This window comes from Pelodiscus sinensis, chromosome 2 (genome assembly GCF_049634645.1).
Source record: "Pelodiscus sinensis isolate JC-2024 chromosome 2, ASM4963464v1, whole genome shotgun sequence".
Lineage (NCBI taxonomy): Eukaryota > Metazoa > Chordata > Testudines > Trionychidae > Pelodiscus > Pelodiscus sinensis.
Genome location: NC_134712.1, coordinates 69,303,901 through 69,322,183, shown reverse-complemented (window position 1 = coordinate 69,322,183; position 18,283 = coordinate 69,303,901). Strand labels below are relative to the sequence as shown.

Genomic DNA, 18,283 nt, shown 5'->3' with positions numbered 1-18,283 from the left:
AATAAAGAAGTTCTTTCTAGCTGTCAAAGGGAGCTTCCTTCTGTTGTCTTTGCAGGAGGTCACATTTCTGGTCAGCCTCCTCCAGCGCTGGAGAAATTCCTTAGAAGATCCCTTGAATTGCATTTCTGTTATACATTAGGCTCCATTGGCAGGGCCATGCTATTTACAAGACACCCTGTGGCTTCTTGAGAGGTGACATGGCTTTGGAATTTTTGTCCCAGGTGGAAAGTAAAGTGCTGTCCTGGCTGGAGAATGCAGCCAAGAAGGCACATCTAATTGATTTAGAGAGAGAGGATCAAATGCTCAGTGTAAATAGTGTTTAACAATGCCATCCCCTAATTAAGTACGCATCCACAGGAATGTGTTAATCAGCAAACAGTAACAAGGCAGCATCAATCTTTTGTGGACAATAAAAGCTGCAGATGACAAGACCCCAAGAATAATTTGATATTTAGAGGGATTCAGAGCTAGGTTTTCTATGTCAAAAAATCATATTTGGGATCCGTAATAAATGGCCTGATTTTCAAAAGTGCTGATGGATGCTAAGAATTTGAAACTCAGGTAACTTTATAAAGAGGCTTAAATAAGAATTTCAGAGCTTAACTAGATTCTCATTCTTTAAATTAAGCTCCAGCTTCCAAAGCAGAAACAGATAATATTGCACCTATTCTAATGAGTTGTTTTGTGACACACCAGGAAGGTTTCTTTTTCCTGTACCAATTATGGCTAACTCAATAAAATGAGATTTTTTTGCTGTGTTGGTTAAAAAGACAGTTACCAGCATCGGCAGTTAAAAAGAAAACCAGTTGTGTAAGAAAGAAAGGTTCTGTCCCTGAAGATTTAAAAAGGAAGAAAGGCGTGAATGAATTGAGATTTTGATGCCTGTTTTATTGACAAACCAATTAATTTTTGTTGAGGGCAATTAACATATATGAAAGAATAATATCTTTGGGTTTGAGTTTCCCCATCACATTTTTCATCTGCTATCTGCAAAGCATTAGGATACTCACTTCTGATGATGTGCAGTTTTGTAACATGGGCATCCTCAGGAAATAATAAGGACTTTATGTGGAGTATATAGATTGTATTTATAGGTATCTGTATTGTATTTTTGAGGCCAAACTGATGTAGTCAAAAGAAGCTGTGCTGATGTAGGTCAGCTGAGGATTGGCCACTTTATCTTGGAGAAGATCTTCCACCAGCCATGGTAATTACTCCTTACTGGTGCTTCTAATCTATAGATCTTCAAGCATTTTACAAAGCTGTGGTACATATCTTTATTCATGTTTTACAGCTTAGAAAGCAGAGGCACAGAGAAGTCAATCGTACAGCAGATGAGTAGCTGAGCTGGGAATACAACCCACTGACATGTTGTTTGAGTCAGACCTCCTGACTTCTAGCACAATGTGCTATGAACATGCTGCTTTCCAATGTAAATGATTATTGCTTACATAGAGGCAGTGTAAAATATGTCCCTTAACTGCTTCCTGAGCATATGTATGAAGAGGCCAATTAAAATTATGGACCCTGACGCAAAAGGATCTGTGACAATACTACTTCACATGGACATAAGGAAATCCATAAATGGATTTCTTTGCTGAACTGGGGCCAAGTACACTAAATGGATTTCATTGCTGGACTAGAGCCATTTTCACCAAAAATGGCTCAGCTGAAGCTCTTAGAGGCAGTTACTACCATTAATTACATGTTTATCTGTAACCTAGCACAAAGAGGCTCAACCTTTTTGAGACCGTTAGGATTCACCATCATACAATTCTTAAATAATAGGCTGCAGGAAGTTTACACAAGGTCACAGATAGCTTTTGAAATTTTGTTCCCCAGCACAAAATCAAGCTATAATCTTAAAATGTCACATTTAGAGATGGAAGCCAACCTATTTCTGTCATGAAATTCCAAATTTCGAAGGGGCTCAAAATCTGAATCTAGATCTGCATCCTGTTTTTTGCATAGAGTTTCTGTCTTAATAAGGCAATGAACCAAAATCTTGGATCTCAAATCACTCTTCATGTACCTTTTGGGTATGTTTACACAGAAACTGGAAGGTGTAATTCCCATCTTGGGTAATCGTACATGCTCTAACTATGCTAAAATGAACAGAGTGGCCTAAACCCAGCTCTATCAAACTGGATGCTAATTTTGTGTTTCCAGTAAAATTTTTATTTTCCAGCAAAATTCTCAGAAGTGCAGGCTGTGGTAGAATTGGAGACTCAGACTTTGTTGTATTGCAAATATGAGTCCACAGCATTTTCCTTTTTTAAAAATAAGTCATAATAAAAACTGTCTTGCAAAGAGGCTTACAAAGTCTATTTCAATAAACATAACTATGTAAGTCTGGCAGTTGGACAGCCTCTATTATTTTTATCTGCTTTTGTGTAAGATCACAAAGAGAGCGACTAAGTAAAGAACAGGATGTTTTGAACATTGAACTCTGGTGCATTACCTAATGCTGTGTTGCCGCAGATTTCAGGCAATTTATCAGCAGGTGTCGAGAGCATCACAAAGAATGTATTAGACACCATTTATTGTGTTAAAAACAGACACATACATTCATAACTCATTTATAAACTGCCACAGCAGACCAAAGTTTTAAGCTAGAGCTGTAATGCACTTGTAGTTTCAATCGAGTATAGTCTGAATACCCTTGCAAGCCACTTTTGATTAAAACATTATTGTTCAACAATTGGGAGACAATGCACTGGGAATTATGAATTCTCAGTGCTTCTTTGGGTAAGTTGTGAGTGAGTGTGGGGAGATCTAGGGGCCATTCCCAGTCCCCCAATGAATCTTTATTTATCCACAATTTCAACAGGAGAGTTTGAGGAAACCCCACATCAGACTAACCCAGAACCCAGTGGTTAGAGCATGCTCCTGAGAAATTGAAGATCCTTGTTCAAATACCTGTTCTCCTTCAAGAGAATGGAAGCCTTGAACTGGGGATCTCCCACCTCTGTGGTGAGTACACTAAACAATGAATGGGTTAGGAGTTGTGAGGGATGTACTGGTCCTCCCCACAGCTTGTTGCAAAACAACTCCCTAGGCACCTATCTAAAAAGGTCACAAGTGAGAATGACTAGCAGAGTTAGGTGTCCCCTTGCAGTCAGAATTTAGGGGCCTAGCTTTGTGAGAAGGGGGGGGGGGGGGGTCACAGAGTCATAGTCTTGGTGCTCTAGAACTGCTCTGAAGAAACACAGGTAGGACACTGGTGCAGCATGTCTCTCATCAGGGCAAGAAGCCTGCTCGGCTTTGGCCTTTCCTGAGCCTAATCTCAGCATCCCTGTTCGCATCATGAACTCCCTGCAGGAAGTCTCCTTTGATGGGACACCTGGGGAAGCCTTACACATCTTGCATGGCTACCCATTCCACGCTGCATGGATACCCATTCTGCACTCAGAAGTAACACTCAGCCAGTGTTTTAAACCAGAAGGGTTTATTAGTCATTGGGAATACAGCAAAGAACAGATTTGTTAGCACAGAAACCACGAACATTCAGCGAAGTCCATCTTGGGCAGGGGAGCGGGGGGGGGGGGGGGGGGGGGGGGGAGGGGAGGAGGGAGGGCAAAGCCCTGGGTCTATGTCCCTGTATCCCCAGCCAGCACACTGAACAGCTTCCTGCAGCCCAGCCTCAGACATGCCTGGTGCCTCTCCTCCATCTTTTATCTCCTTTCCCAGGCAAAAGGGGCACTTCTCTCCTTGCTCCACCCCTCCTCTTACTCCCACTTATTGCAGCTGGCTGGCTCCTGGTGAGACCCTCAACCATCTGTTGCCAGGTAATGAAGTGCTTTCCCTGTGTGCAGGTAGCTAGAGACAGCTACACCTACCCACAAGGATCTCAGTGAAAACCACACAACTTTGTCCCACCAGCAGGGTATTTGCATAACTCTCAGGAGAAACAAAGTGACCCACACAATATTTATGCAAAATTCATTCCTGTGATTTCTGAGGTGCCTAAAAGTTCACTGTTGTGATATCACATTCCCTAAATACCTTTATGAATCATATTGTTGGAGGTGTGAAGTGTCCTGTCCTTTAAAGTCCAGATGCTGATACCCTTACTCAGTCTGGGTAGTACTGAACACCTCAAGTAGCTACATTAATTTCAGTGCAACTGTTTGAGGAGTAAGACATTATCAGATAATATTTTCAGTAAGATGTGCAGTTGACTGCTTCTCTTGCAGGTATGGAGGTGGGTTCCATGTTTCATGTGCTAATTGTGATTGAGAATGTACACTTGGCAGGCTGAAATACACATTTGTGCTAAACATGTACAACAAAGACTTGAGTTTTTTATGATATGTGCTTTTGATCTAAAATATGAATAAAACCAAGGTGAAAGAAAATCTGTTGTAGTTAGTCTCAGAGGGGTATCCGTGTTAGTCTGTAACTTAAAAAAAACCAAAACCCAACAAGTAGTTCTGTAGCACTTTCAAGACCAACAATAGTACATAGATGGTATCATGAACTATCTGAGAAAGTGGGTTTTGCCCACAAAAGCTCATGATACTAGACATATATTTTGTTAGTCTTTAAGGTGCTACTGGAATACTCGCTGTTAAGGTTAGATCGGAGTTAATAGTAGAGTGGGATTCTCTGACCTCCTGAATAAAAAAATTAGATTATAACTATACCAGACCTCTGTCTCAATGATTCATTTTCAACATCCTCTTCATGCTTTGCACTCTTTCCGTTCTGGCTACTAGATACGTTCTTCCATGGTCACTTAGCACTGTCTCTCCTCATCTTACCATCACATAATGTTCTTTGTACACAGCTTTATGCTCCCTTATTCTCAAACTGGTGCCATTATTTCCATGGATGACTTAAGAACATGAAGTTCCCTATCTCTTCCCTCATATCATCTTTCTCCAGGATTGATGATTCAAGATCATCTGGGACAAGTCAGATTCCTTAAAAAAATTGAGCAAATAGGGTAATGCAATGTGTCAGTTTAGCCTCTCATTGTATAAATGTTAGTGGCTAAAAAACACCTGTTAGGGTACTCAGTTCATGTTCCTGCCAATATAAGATCGATCTCTAAAGTACAGATGCTTCAGTCTGAGTAGTATTTCACATCTGCTTTGGCTCAGTTTAATTTTAAATATTGCAGGTGAAAATATTCTCACCATTGTGATGAGAGAACCTCACTTTGCACTTACTTTGCAATTGCAAATGACTACATGGGGGCTACGTCTACACTGCAGGCTTTTTGCGCAAGAACTGTTTTGTGCAAGAGTTCTTGCACAAAAGGTCTTGCACAAGAGTGCGTCCATACTGCCATGTGCTTTTGCGCAAGAGTGTCCATGGCAGTGTGGACGCTCTCTTGCACAAGAAAAGTCTAATGGCCATTTTAGCCATAGCGGTTTCTTGCGCAAGAACCCCCTGTTGCCTGTCCATACTGCCTTCTTGCATAAGGAATAACTCTTGAGCAAGAAGCCCTCTGTTCTGATGCCTTACTGTAAATTTACTTGCGCAAGAATACATGTGCAGTGTAGATGCTCTGCAAGTTTTTGCACAAGAATGGCCTTTCTTGTTCAAAAAGCCTGCAGTATAGACATAGCCCAGGTATAAAGCAAGGGAGATTGAGGCCTTACATAATCAGCATAGGCTACATTTCTAACAAATGAGAAAAAGTGTTCCTCAGCACTGAAGGCTGTGATTAACTTAAAGCACATGGATAGTCTCATTGACTTTAATCACCTGTTTAAGTGTTTTTCTATAGGGCTCAGCAACTTGCAGGATGAGTAATTTGCCCTAATACAAATTGAGTTTAAAATGCTACCAGTAATGGGCAAAGACTGAATCAATTCCTGTGTGACGATTGATTGTCATATTGCCAGCTCTCATGATTTTATTGTGATACTGTGAAATTTGGTGTTTTTCTTAGTCCTAGTGTTAGGAATCATTTAATTATGTGAGAATCTGAGCATTCATTTTTTTTAACGGCAGGTTTCTATTCCTGGTGATTGTAAAGAAAAGTTTGAAAATCCTAAAAGCTCAAAACCCCCTAAAACCAAACCCTACATTTATGCTTTTAAAAAATTTTATTGATTTTTGAGGTAACCTTTTTTGGAGCCTTATTCATGATCCTTGAATGTTTGGGGTTAGCAGTTCTGCAGCTGTGCTAGTCAGCAATGATGCTGACATTTCATTTTGTGCACTAAGAATGCCTATAGTATGAACTCTTTTGTTACTTGTCTGTGCAGGACATTTGGCATACTACTACTACTACTACTACTGCTAAACTGAGGGAGAAATTCTACCTTTAGACACCCAGATATGACTGCCATTAAATTCCTTATTTGCAGGTAAAAGTGACCTTTCTTAATTTAGTATTTCAATTTCATATTTATTTATATTCTTAAAATTGGCACTAGGATAAAAAAAACCCCCAGTGTTTTGTTTTGAATAGCTATTAAAAATAACCCTCAATGAGCAATTATTAAACACAGCTACAGTCAATTTACAGAACTTACTATAAAAATAAATAAATAAAAAGATCCTTTCTCATTCTCTGATAACTCAGTTAGGAATGACTGTGTAGGCGGCAGGAGATCAGAAATAAATGTCCAACTTGGATTTAGCACAACTGGGTTCAGCTCCAAAGCAAACTGCCTGCTCACTGAAGCAATTTGTATTTTACAATGACAGCAAATGCTAAATCTGAAAATCAGGAAATCCGACATGCTTTAGAATCAAAGCACCAGCTGGTTTGTACGTCATATTTTGATTAGACAACGTCATGGTCTTTGCTCTTTCACACTCTTATTCCAGTGATATGAACAAGAGAGATTCAGTTTTCATAGGGTACTTTTCTCTTGTCTTTACAATCTATGTGTAATGACTAATTGGCTGAGTTTTCTAGGCAAATTTATGTTGCTCTTGCTCCAGTTACAAGTTGTACTAAATCAGTATATCCTCAGGGACCTATAGCATTTTCAAGTGATACGCAGCATTCCCCTTTCTTTTAAAGTGCAAAACATTTACAATTTACAAATGTACTAAGAACATTTCCCAGACTGGCTATTAGTATTTTTTCCCTCTTTCTTCTGGGAACTAACACCTATTGTCCCCTCACCTTTCTCATACTGCTTCCCCGTTTTTCCCTTTTGCCTGCCTCTGTTCTCTCTCCCTCCCTTTCCAGTTTAACAGCACAAAATTCTGTTTGTGGCTGTGGGGCGGCCTGGCGAGACCACAATTGCTCTACCCCACAGATTGACGAGCCCTCAGATGCCGATTTACTATACATGGCAGCCACGCTGGAGCCGAGGCACATCTGGAGTGGAGTAAGCTTACTAAGAAACAGGGGCCAGCTTTAGCTGGAGCCAGTGGAACTGAGAACAGTCGATGAAAGGCAGCCCTCCCGCCTTCCCCTTCCCTTTCCCTTCAGTCCCTGGGTAGATTTCCTAATGTAAACAGAGTTGCTGGGGGAAGAACACAGTAACTCTTTGCTGAATGTTTGTCATTTAATGTTCTTTATCTACTTGAGGTCAAAATAGTGCCTTAGTAAAACAGAAGCTGTGCTTTTAATCAAAATAGCTAAAAAGCCGTGCTCATTACTGTTAAGAAAAAAAGGCTCATGCTTGTATTATTTGTTCCACTTTATGGTAATTTGGGGGATAATTTCATTATCTTCAGCCAAATTGGAAACAAGCTGTTGTCTATGCTAATGATACCAATGCATTATTTATGTACAGTAGGCGTGGAGTACTTCAAACCACAAGTGGACTGAATTTCTGGTTACAGCTGTACTGCTTTAACAGATGACTTATATATATATATATCTGCAAAATGTGACTCTCCTTTTATTATCTGGAAATGAAAAAGATCATGGATGACTGCCTTGTTTTACAAAATAGTGAATATCTTTTACAGATCTGGGCCAACCTGTAGCCCAGTGAACACTGTGCCTTCATTGCCACAGAGAGACAATGGACTGATTTTCTAATCAAGTCCACTGGATCTTTGGATTATATTATTTATAAAGGAATGGGACATATTTTTTCTTGCAATTGCCAGATCAGAAGCATTTGATATCTCTTTTTTGTTGAATATGATAGATATTAATATATGTTAAAATAACTAAGAAATTAAGTTAATTTTTCAGAAGTCATTAAAGTAGAAAAACATACAACTCAAAACAGCATTTTCCATTTAAAAATGTGTGGGTTTTCAGTGGATAGAGGAGAGAAAGCCACAATTAGGGTTAGGGTTAGATTTTTCTCTGTTACCACTTACGATAATTAAAATGCAGTGGGTGGAATTTTTGAAAGTGCACAATGTTGATTTAATTCTGCTTTCATTGAAAAAAAAATAGTAAAATTCTTATTGACAGTAGTGGAAGCAGAGTTAGACCAATGCTGAGAAGATTTGTAAATCTCACACAATAAATATATAAAACTTGTCTTCATGCAAGAGCATATGTCAGCTCCCAAACATTTACAATCACAGACTGAGAATCTTCCACTGGCTGCAAAATCTTTGTTGAATGTCAAAACTTCATCAATTCTCAAATATCATCAACCTAGTTGCATATTTAGATATTTAAATGTGCCAAATTGTGATCTCAGATATGAGCATGTGGTTCCCCTGCATAGTAATAAAGCCCTGTCTGTACATCAGAGGGCAGAACTGGATACATACAGCAGGCTAGGGCATAGTTCTTATATAATAGTGATGCAATAATCCAATAGGGCAGCCCAAATGTAGTTTCTGTAATTGCTGTTTTACGAGACTGTGTTGATATGAAATAATATTCATACAACAGATATCGGGATAAGGCAGCATAGAGATTTTTTTTCCCCACAGAAAACATTTTGGCAGAGTTTAATAATTTCTTTGCAGGAATGTTTTTATTTCTTGCTTTTCTTACATGAGTTGCACAGCGGTGGTGCTGGAGGTGCTGGTCAGGGTAGGGACAGTGTATAGAACTTTCTCGCTTGCTCTACCCTCGCTCTACGATCAGGTAGGATTGCAATGCCACCTTACTTCTTTGGGGTGTGTAGGTACCCAAAGGGAATGAGTGTCAGGTCACAGAAGCAGGGCCCAACAGGGTTGTGGATTCGCTTCAAGACAGACTCGATTAGGGATAGATAGTTGCTTGTATTACTCTCACCACGTCACTACTATTACAGGCTTAATACTGCCAGATGGTTACACAGCTACTGCAAAGTAATACAACAATCAGCATAGGCAAATCAATGTATATAATAGTAACAGGCACTTGGAAATGCTTATGCCCTTTCAGGTTTGTGGGGAGTCCTGTTCCGGTTATTTTGCACCAGGCTGCTGTGGACACGGGTCTAGCTAGGGGGATTCAGGGCACCCTTCAAGATTTAGGACCCTGGAGAGACTCACAGAGGGGTGGGACTACCAGTGATCTTATACTGCAGTTGTTTATCGGGTGTGCATGTACCTGGCTCAACGCCATTCTTATCACTCTTATGGGCTGAGACCGAGGTCAAACTTGTTTACCGCTTAGTAGTTTCCCAGCTCAAGGCATGGGTTAGAGCTGATAAAACCCAGCTGCTGTTTGGGCTTGCAGGGTCCCAGGCTATGCTAGGCTGGGTACAGCAGGAATGGAAACTTCCATCCCAGGCCTGCTATGTTGCAGGACCCACAAATGACTTTCATGTGACAATGAGGAATGGAGAAAATGTGGCTCCCTTTCCCCTTCACACTGGTGAGCTGGGGAAGAGTCACTAATTGAATTACGCAAGCTGGGGAAGAGAGGAATAAGCTGCACTCTTTGGAGTGGCATAGTGACACTTGTGTGCAGGAGGCAGAAGGTCTGCAGGTGCTGCTTTTGGGGTGATGTATCATTTACTGTGGGCTGTGTCTGCATGGCTCAGCTGAGTTCAGAGATGGTTATGACAGTGGCTGGCAAGGGTTTGTTTCAGGTCAAATTCTCTGGAAGGAATAGCCTTTCCTGAACAGAAAAGCCAGTAGAACCAGAGTAATGCTGGTCAGAAAAATTCAGCTGCAACATTTTTGTTCTAGAATTTGTCGATTCATCTAAATCTAAACTTGTCATGGAGAAGGGTTGAATTAGATGGTGTTCCAAGTGCCTGGTTGCCAGCCCACTTGCCTCCCCATCTCTGAGTTGAGGTTTCCATATTCTGAGACTCTGCCTGCCATGTAGACTCCCTCTGTTAGTAACCTCAGGTCTGGCAGGTTTTGAAACCTGCCTGGTGGGCTTCTGTTGGAATTTTGTTATAATCGAACCATCTCCATGAAGCATTTAGATTTCAATGAATTGACAAATTATGAACAAAAAAAGTTTTGTTGGAATTTTTCTGACCAGATCTACTTAGGAATAAGGTAAACTGGATTTTACCCATAGAGAAACAACTGTTCCTTAGAAAAAGAAAGCCTGCCTTGAGAGTGAGCATGGTGCGCCCAGTCCCACTAACTGGTCACTCAATGCAATATGTTAGAGTTGGAAGTAGGCGTTCTTACCTCTTAGAGATGGAGGAATGTTTGAGTTGGGCTCTATGGGGCTCATCTTTATTTCTGATATGATTTCATGGTTTTAACTGATTCACAAACTTCATTCTCTTTCATTTACTGCCCATTTGACATGGTTTCAATTTCTGGTTTTACAGTGTGGCTAACACAATGTTCATGGAGTCTAAACTAAAAGAGAAACACACTCTTGGTAAATTACTGCCAATTTAGTCCTTTGGTTTATTACAGTCATATTAATAACACATCCTCAAACTTGAACAATGAACGTTTTGCAAAACCGCTTTTCAGCAGCCAATAGTTCTTTTACCTGCAATTTCTTGCCAGTAGATTTCCTGTCCATATGGATGATTCTTGTGAAATTTCTGGAGAATGGTTTCTGGAGTTTTGCCAGGTGTAGAAACTCTTTCTTTCTTGGAGTTTAGAGCAGATATGCTACATGTAATAAAGCAAGTGATCAAGGAAAAATGTAGAAAAATATGCCAGAGATATAAGAAAATAATTATGGTAGAGTTCACTGTAGCAATAGTGTCCCCAAAGCACAGAACCATATGTACCAACAGTTACTTCTCCACCCTGCTAGGGATGCTACGGTTATTTCCTATTAAAGTAGTGACATTTCAGATTCCACAGAGTTGTTGGTAATGATGACTTTTTAAATAGTAGCCATTGTATGAAGTTGGCTTAAGATCTCAATTTTGCACAGCACTTAAGCATGTGCCTAACTTTAAGTACATGCCTACATTCATCCCTGGTCAGCAAATCAATCTGTGATGATTTTCTTATATCTAATATAGCTATTTTAGATTTAGACCAGAGTAAAAGACAGTAGAATATGGCAAACTGGATTTCATTTTTAAAAGAGTCGTCATCTGGTCTCTCCTTTTGTGCTTGATCAGCTTAACAACTAATAACTTACATGCAGAGAACACATTTGTGCAACTGGATTTTATGTGAATAAAGTTCATCACCCGAAGTTGCAAAGGTTAGAATTTATCCACTATGAATGTAGACATTGGTTCTTGAAAAGTGTACATGCCAGTGTTAGAATGCACAGAAAGAGATCACTTAACTCAGGTCATCAGAGTTAATACTTTGCTTAAAAATCCTATTAATATCTTTATTTTCATGTAAGTGAATTGGAATCTGCCTGAAAATAGACAGTATTTCATTGTTCAAATGTATTTTCCCTTTCAAAATTTCTGTACTAAATATTTCTGTTCTAGGTAAAGTTTACATCAGTGCCATTTCAATGATATTTCAGGGTAAACTATACCATCTGCAATGTGGTTACACACCTACTTTTAAAATATTTTGGACTCTAAACTATTATACTTTTCAAATATATTCTGTCCAGAATCATATTATATTTCCTTTTTCTGCTTATAATATTTGTTTTTCTTTTCTTTTTTTTGCAATGGAAGATTCATTTAACTGGTGTCTGCCATTTACATATTGGCATTTCTCAGAAGAACAAGAATGATCTCCATTTTATATTTCTCCCAACAAAAATATACACAGTTCAGAACATAATTCTACCCTATATATATATATATATATATATATATATATATATAACTCCTAAAATCAAACCACAATAAATGTTAGAATAAGAAAAACTAAATAGAAGAATCAAGAGGAAAGAAGGATAAAATAAGATATATGGAAAGAGAGTTACAAGAATAAAAATGCAGGCATAAAATAATGTAATATATGAAAATAAGGTTAAAAAGTACAATTAGGGAAGGAGGAAAAAAAGAAAAAAACCTACAACATAATTGAAAAACTCATAAATGAGGGACATCAAATAGCAAAGGGGCCAAATGGCATTTGTGGTTATTCCAGTGAAGACTGGTATAAAGAAAAAAAATCACATGTCATGGAGCATGGGTAAATATTATGCTGCGTTAAGGGCCTGAACTAATGCACATTGAAATCAGTGGAAAGATTCCTCTGGAGGACAATTTAGGCCATTGCATCCAGGTCTAAAAAGCCATTTGGACATTTTTTCTGTTTTGAGACTAACCAAATAACAATATTCAGGTGTTTATTCTGTTCTTGATTTTGAAGAAAAATTTTCCCACCTCTTAAACTTTCGAGGTTGAAAATCAAATTTGGGATTTCTTTTTTATTTCTGTTCTCTCTCCATTATAGCTAGAGAGCCTCAGGGTGTCTACACAGCTCTAAATAAGACCCAATTTGAGTAGCTCAAATTGCATATATCTTATTTCAATGCTATTTTGCAATAGCATATTTCGTCATTTGGCACTATCTACACAGCGCCAAATTTCAAAATTAAGTACTATTCTGAAATGTTCCTTATTCCTTGTAGAATGAGATTTACAGGGATGTCGGAATAGTGAACCTGAAATAATGGACTTGCTATGAATATCTGGGATAGCTATTTGCAATATAGACATAGCCTCACTGATCCAGGTTCAAATTTGGATCTTTAGTCTCCATTAAAATTAAGGATTATATAGATTTGGGGTCTCATTTAGGCCCATCTCTAATTGTGTTGGCTACAAAATAAGGAAATCAAATGGGGCTCTGCCATATTACATGACTCGTGCATTGATGAAAATGATTTTTAGAAGTGAATTAGCAATGGAAGACAAAATAAATATTTTGCAATTGAAACAAACCAAACAAATGAATAGCCATTGAGCTTAGGTCTGTTTTGAGACATGCAGGCACAGCTCCTACTAATCACAGTGAGGAAGCATGAATGCAACTGAGGACAGAGTTTTGTCCATTGTTTCCAGTTAATTTTATTAAAGTCAAATCCAGTTGAAATAAGAATGTGTTTTCCATTAGCAATAGCATCAACACATTATTCTTCCAACAATATGTTCAAAATATTACATTACTTTTTGGCCCAGTGGACTTCTGAACTGCCACTTACCACTGCAAAGAGAGAAGAGGTAACTAAGCCCATAATAAAAGAGGAAGGAAATTAGCTAAAAGGGTAACACAAATTTAACGTGCTGTATTGCAAACGTGTTACTTTATATATCCTTTAAAATAAACAATCCAAATCTTCAGTAGATCCCTACCTCTTTTATTGAAATGTGGCACTAAATCCAATTAGAGCATGGTTTCATCCTTATGTGTGTCAAATGGAGTGGATAGTAACCATAGTCTTAGTGCATGTGATCAAAAACCACAGCAAGGAGTCTTTAAATCCTAATCCATGGGATGGTAGGAGCCATGCTACTTCAAAAAATTACTTCATGCTAGTATGATTACTAGCGTGGTTTCCTTGTGCACTGTAGGCAGGAATATTTTTCCTGATAACTATGTAGTCAAATATTCCTTAGTGAGCACTTCTCAGCATGATCTGGCTATACTTTTGGAAAACTGTGCTGTGAACAGCATTTTCAAAACATAGGGGTTAAACGAAGAGTAGGCAAGGACAATAGAAACTGTTACATTTTACATGTAGAGTTTTTGACCTTCTAGTGCTATTAGTACAGAGAATTGACAAGAGAATCTATGAGATTCTATATCCTATATGTAGATACGGTATATCTGTAAGACACAGCATGATGAGAATGAAGCAACCTTTGCATAAGAAGTATATTTTTTAAATTCTGTCCAGCATATACTGTCTTAAAATTCTCAGATTTCAAGGGCTGGAATAGAAAAGGAGGCGTGAAAGAAGACTTAAACTGGTGAAGAAATTAAGCTCTTTTTTGGATGCTTACTCAATTTTGTTGTCCTTTGGGTCAAGCTGTTGTTTCATTGTTGAATGGCTGATCTTTCCTCTTCATATTTTCCTGTTGTTCTTAATTCCATCAATAATTCTGGCTTTCAGCTGTTATTTATCATTTAATTTATTTTAAAAAAATCTTAAAAAAATAAACCACAGATTGGTTTAAAAGAGCTGGAATGAATTAGAAAAAATGTACACAAGGAGCCCATTTGAATTCTCTTGCTGCTGCTTGCACCAAAGTAGTAAGAAAGAAATAGTTCACAGCACTTACTTAGCTACTGAATCTGATTGTGCTGCTGCTTCTTATGAATTTGGAGCTCAAATCCCAATGCAATCAGAGTATCACTAGGCAGTTTTCTTCTTAGTACAGGGGTGAACAGTCACACCTGTTGTGTTTGATAACATGGGAAGAATGGCTTTATTATAGCCAACAATCCTTCATTGGCAGAGAGAGGAACAAGTTGATCCATTCGTTCTTTTAACCTTCTCCCCACCCCACACACACATGGTCCTTGTCCTATTGCCTAGATTTTTGGAGGCTACTTTCATGTTACCATAAGATTTCACTCAAAATGCAAAGTTCTTTTTGTCCTCATCATAAAACCCCCACACTCACAATGGACACAAATTGGCATCCTTGTAATGTTAGTGGAAAGGGCAAGGACAGAATGGGAAAGGGTATCATTAAAGGATTTATTTCCTCCTCCATTATTATTATTTCATATTTGTATGACAGTAGTGACCAGGAGCCCTAACAAGACTGGGTCTCACTGAGCTTGACTCTCTGCAGCGATATATACAGATGCAGAGTGTGCACTGAAGATCTACATGTAGAACTACTAATGATGCCAATGTGACCTATGCAAGTAGGGCCAACACAGTAGCAAGTTAGTCATTGTACAGTCAACATTTGCCAACGCTACCACATAGTTATGTCACAATTGTTTTCCAGTAACTATTCCAGGAAATAAGCATGTAATTCAGAGACAAGCTTCTCAGGTACCTGTTAGATTGGGAATTTTTTCTTTTTTATTTGCAACTGCTGCACATATGGTCTTGTGATTGTATCTGCTACCAGAAACTATTGACACTAAGGCTACGTCTACACTATGTCCAGGGAACACGTCTGCTCTTCTGAAATTGTTTTCAGAAGAGAAGATGCACTCTTTCGGAAGCCCTGTAAACCTCGTTTCACGAGGAAGAAGGGCTCTTCCAAAAGAGGAGGTTTTTCTGAAATTTGGCCCGGTGTAGACGGGCCAAATTTCAGACAAGCCTCTTCTGAAAAAAGAATCAGAAAAAGGTACACAAATTGCCGTTCAGTTGTTTCTCACTTATCTGTATATGTCCCCCCAGAGATAATATTGAGACAGCTAAGTGCTTTGGTGTGCCCACTGCTTGTCATTTACAAACTCAAGAAATCTGAAGAATTAGCATTATATGGAATATGTTAGCCAACAGTGGCGTAGGCATTGAGATATATGACATAAATGTGCTCAATAAAGTAAGATAACATAATGTGTGGTAGTGAGAAAGTTGCAAGCTGTTAAAAATACTGCAGTATTTTTCAGTAATAAAGCAAAGCACTGCAGCTCTTGTAATGCAAATTAACGTGTTTGGGTCTATAATAAAGAACACTGATATTTTTATTAAGGCTACATTTTAGGTTGAATAAGCACCACTTGTTCCTTAGCGTATATATATATATATATATAAATATATATATATATATATATAATTTTCAATTAATATCTAATGACACATACATACTGGGATAATTAGTATTTCATTAGCAGAGGGAAGAATACAGGGTAAGATGAAAAAGTAAAACTTTATTAAACTCGGTGCACTGCTCTGTCCATGTGGCTGAGCTGCTTCTACCCTAACTTCATCCAGTCTGTGTTGTCACCTTGATAATAACCCCAGTAGAGAACATGACTCTAGTTCCAACCACCATGATACAATCAGGGCTTTTCTGTTCCTTTCCCTCTCTCTGTTATACACACATCTGTAAATTCAACCAGTCCTTATGTTAGTTACTACTCAACTAAGTATATGCTTTAGAGCTACCAAATAGGCTTAACTCATCTCCATTTTTCCATTAATAGTTCTTGCTACACCTACTGTTAATTGATCTCCATGTGGTTTTAACTGTAATTCACCTTCCCATGCCCCTTCATACCATATTTCATGTGACACAGCTAACCTGTTCCATTACCATCTTCTTTGTCATCAAGATATACTTCACCTTGGCTTGCAATTGCAGTGTTTTGTTTGTTCTTCTGTCTCTAAAGAAGCGATCAGTTGGTAGACAAGGCAGTAGGAGGGCAATTTTGATTGAATCAGACACTTAGGCTACATCTAGACTGGCATGATTTTCCGCAAATGCTTTTAATGGAAAAGTTTTTCTGTTAAAAGCATTTGTGGAAAAGAGCATTTGCGGAAAAGCACTTTTTGTGGAAAAGCGTGCCAATCTAGATGCGGTTTTGCGCAAGAAAGCCCCGATCGCCATTTTCGCCATCAGGGCTTTTTTGCACAAAACAGTTTTTAGCTGTCTACACTGGCCCTCTTTTTCAAGAGGGCTTTTTCCCAAACGGGAGCAGCATAGTGTTTACGCAAGAACACTGACAATCTTACCTTAGATCGTCAGTGTTCTTGTGCAAATTCAAGCGGCCAGTGTAGACAGATGGCAAGTTTTTCTGCAAAAGCAGCTGCTTTTGCAGAAAAACTTGCCAGTCTAGATGCAGCCTTACTGATTAGTAGAGTCATCATGGGCAATTCCTTGATTTGAGGATAATCTCTTCCATAGATTTACTTATGGGTCCTGAGATGACTCAGGAGTCCGTTCCTGAAGCCACAGATCTACCTGCTATAGGTATAGACATTTTGTGGAGGGCCAGCTGTCTGGTGGGAGAAAGTTCTTTATTTTTTCTTCCTTCTTTCTCTCTTTTTTCAGGTTTGAGGGCAAGGAGCGTCTCCTTGAAGTGGGCCACTGCCTGATGATACATGTGGTGCCATTGGGATTGGTTGGTGGCTTGCTCCTGACAGCTTTTGATGTCTGCAAATTAGTAGAGTATTTAGGACTATGAGAATGAAACTGGCTACAACAATCAGACATTGTGAACTAAAGCTAGCCAATCTCATTAGGTTAGCATATTATTATATATTGGTCATGTATATGTTATGCATTCCAGAGCCTTCATAGGGGCAAATCTCACCTGACTAAACACAACTACCTGAATGTTGGTTCAAATTGGATTCTACACAGGTGTGAGGACAGGTCATGTGATTTAATTTAAAAATCCAAGTCAACATTCATGGAAATTTTTTGCAGTGTTCTCCCATTTCTCGTTGTCAGCACTCCATACATCATCAGTTTTGAATAGCAGACATCTTAAACTAGCATGATAAATAATCTGCTGTCACTGAATTTGGGTAGTCACCACGGACAGTTTACTTGTTTTTTTCAGCATTTGGAAATGGTATTTCTCACCTCCTCCACACTAGTCTTTTTACCCTCCTGCCAAGTTCCTGAAAGGAAAAATAGCTTCATTCTGGTTTGAGGTGTTTCAAAAATTATTTGAGGAGAAACCTAGCTGTTTTTTTTTTGCAGGAACATTAGCTCAGCTATGCAGCTTGCTTCTAAATAAGGCACAACCCAAGAAGCATTTATGAATGCTTTTTGGAACAGGAATGTTAAGAAACATACATGTTTTAAAAAAAATTCTTGTACCAGTAAACCTCAATGCCACTATACATCACTCCAAGTGTTATGTTGGTGACAAAGAAACCAAAACTGCTATGTATCTATCTATGTATCACTGCTCATGCTACAAAGTTGTTGGGAGTTCACCAGTGTACCTGAAATACCAAATGGTTGTGCATAGAAATACTGAAAAAAGGTTCTTGCACAAAAAGGTTTTCCTGTTGCTGAATTTTGGGTTTTGATTAAATTTGTTGTTGTGCACTGTAAAATCAATATCCTCTGTGGAGTCACACTTCTAATCCTTAAGTGTAAACTCTCCTTATTTTAAAAAGACCTAACCCTGAAGTCCATATGAAGGTCTTACTTGGGCAAAACTCCCATTGGAG

The 18,283-nt window shown here is 38.6% G+C and overlaps 1 protein-coding gene across 1 annotated transcript in view; it reads left to right on the top strand.

Moving 5' to 3' along the window:
• The window catches only part of LOC142826872 (uncharacterized), a 184,176-nt gene that overhangs the window by 109,662 nt on the left and 56,231 nt on the right, over positions 1-18,283 (top strand). Inside the window, exon 3 of the mRNA XM_075919821.1 lies at positions 2,831-2,973. The gene's annotated coding sequence lies outside the window, so the exon portion shown is untranslated. The remainder of the gene's footprint in view (positions 1-2,830; positions 2,974-18,283) is intronic.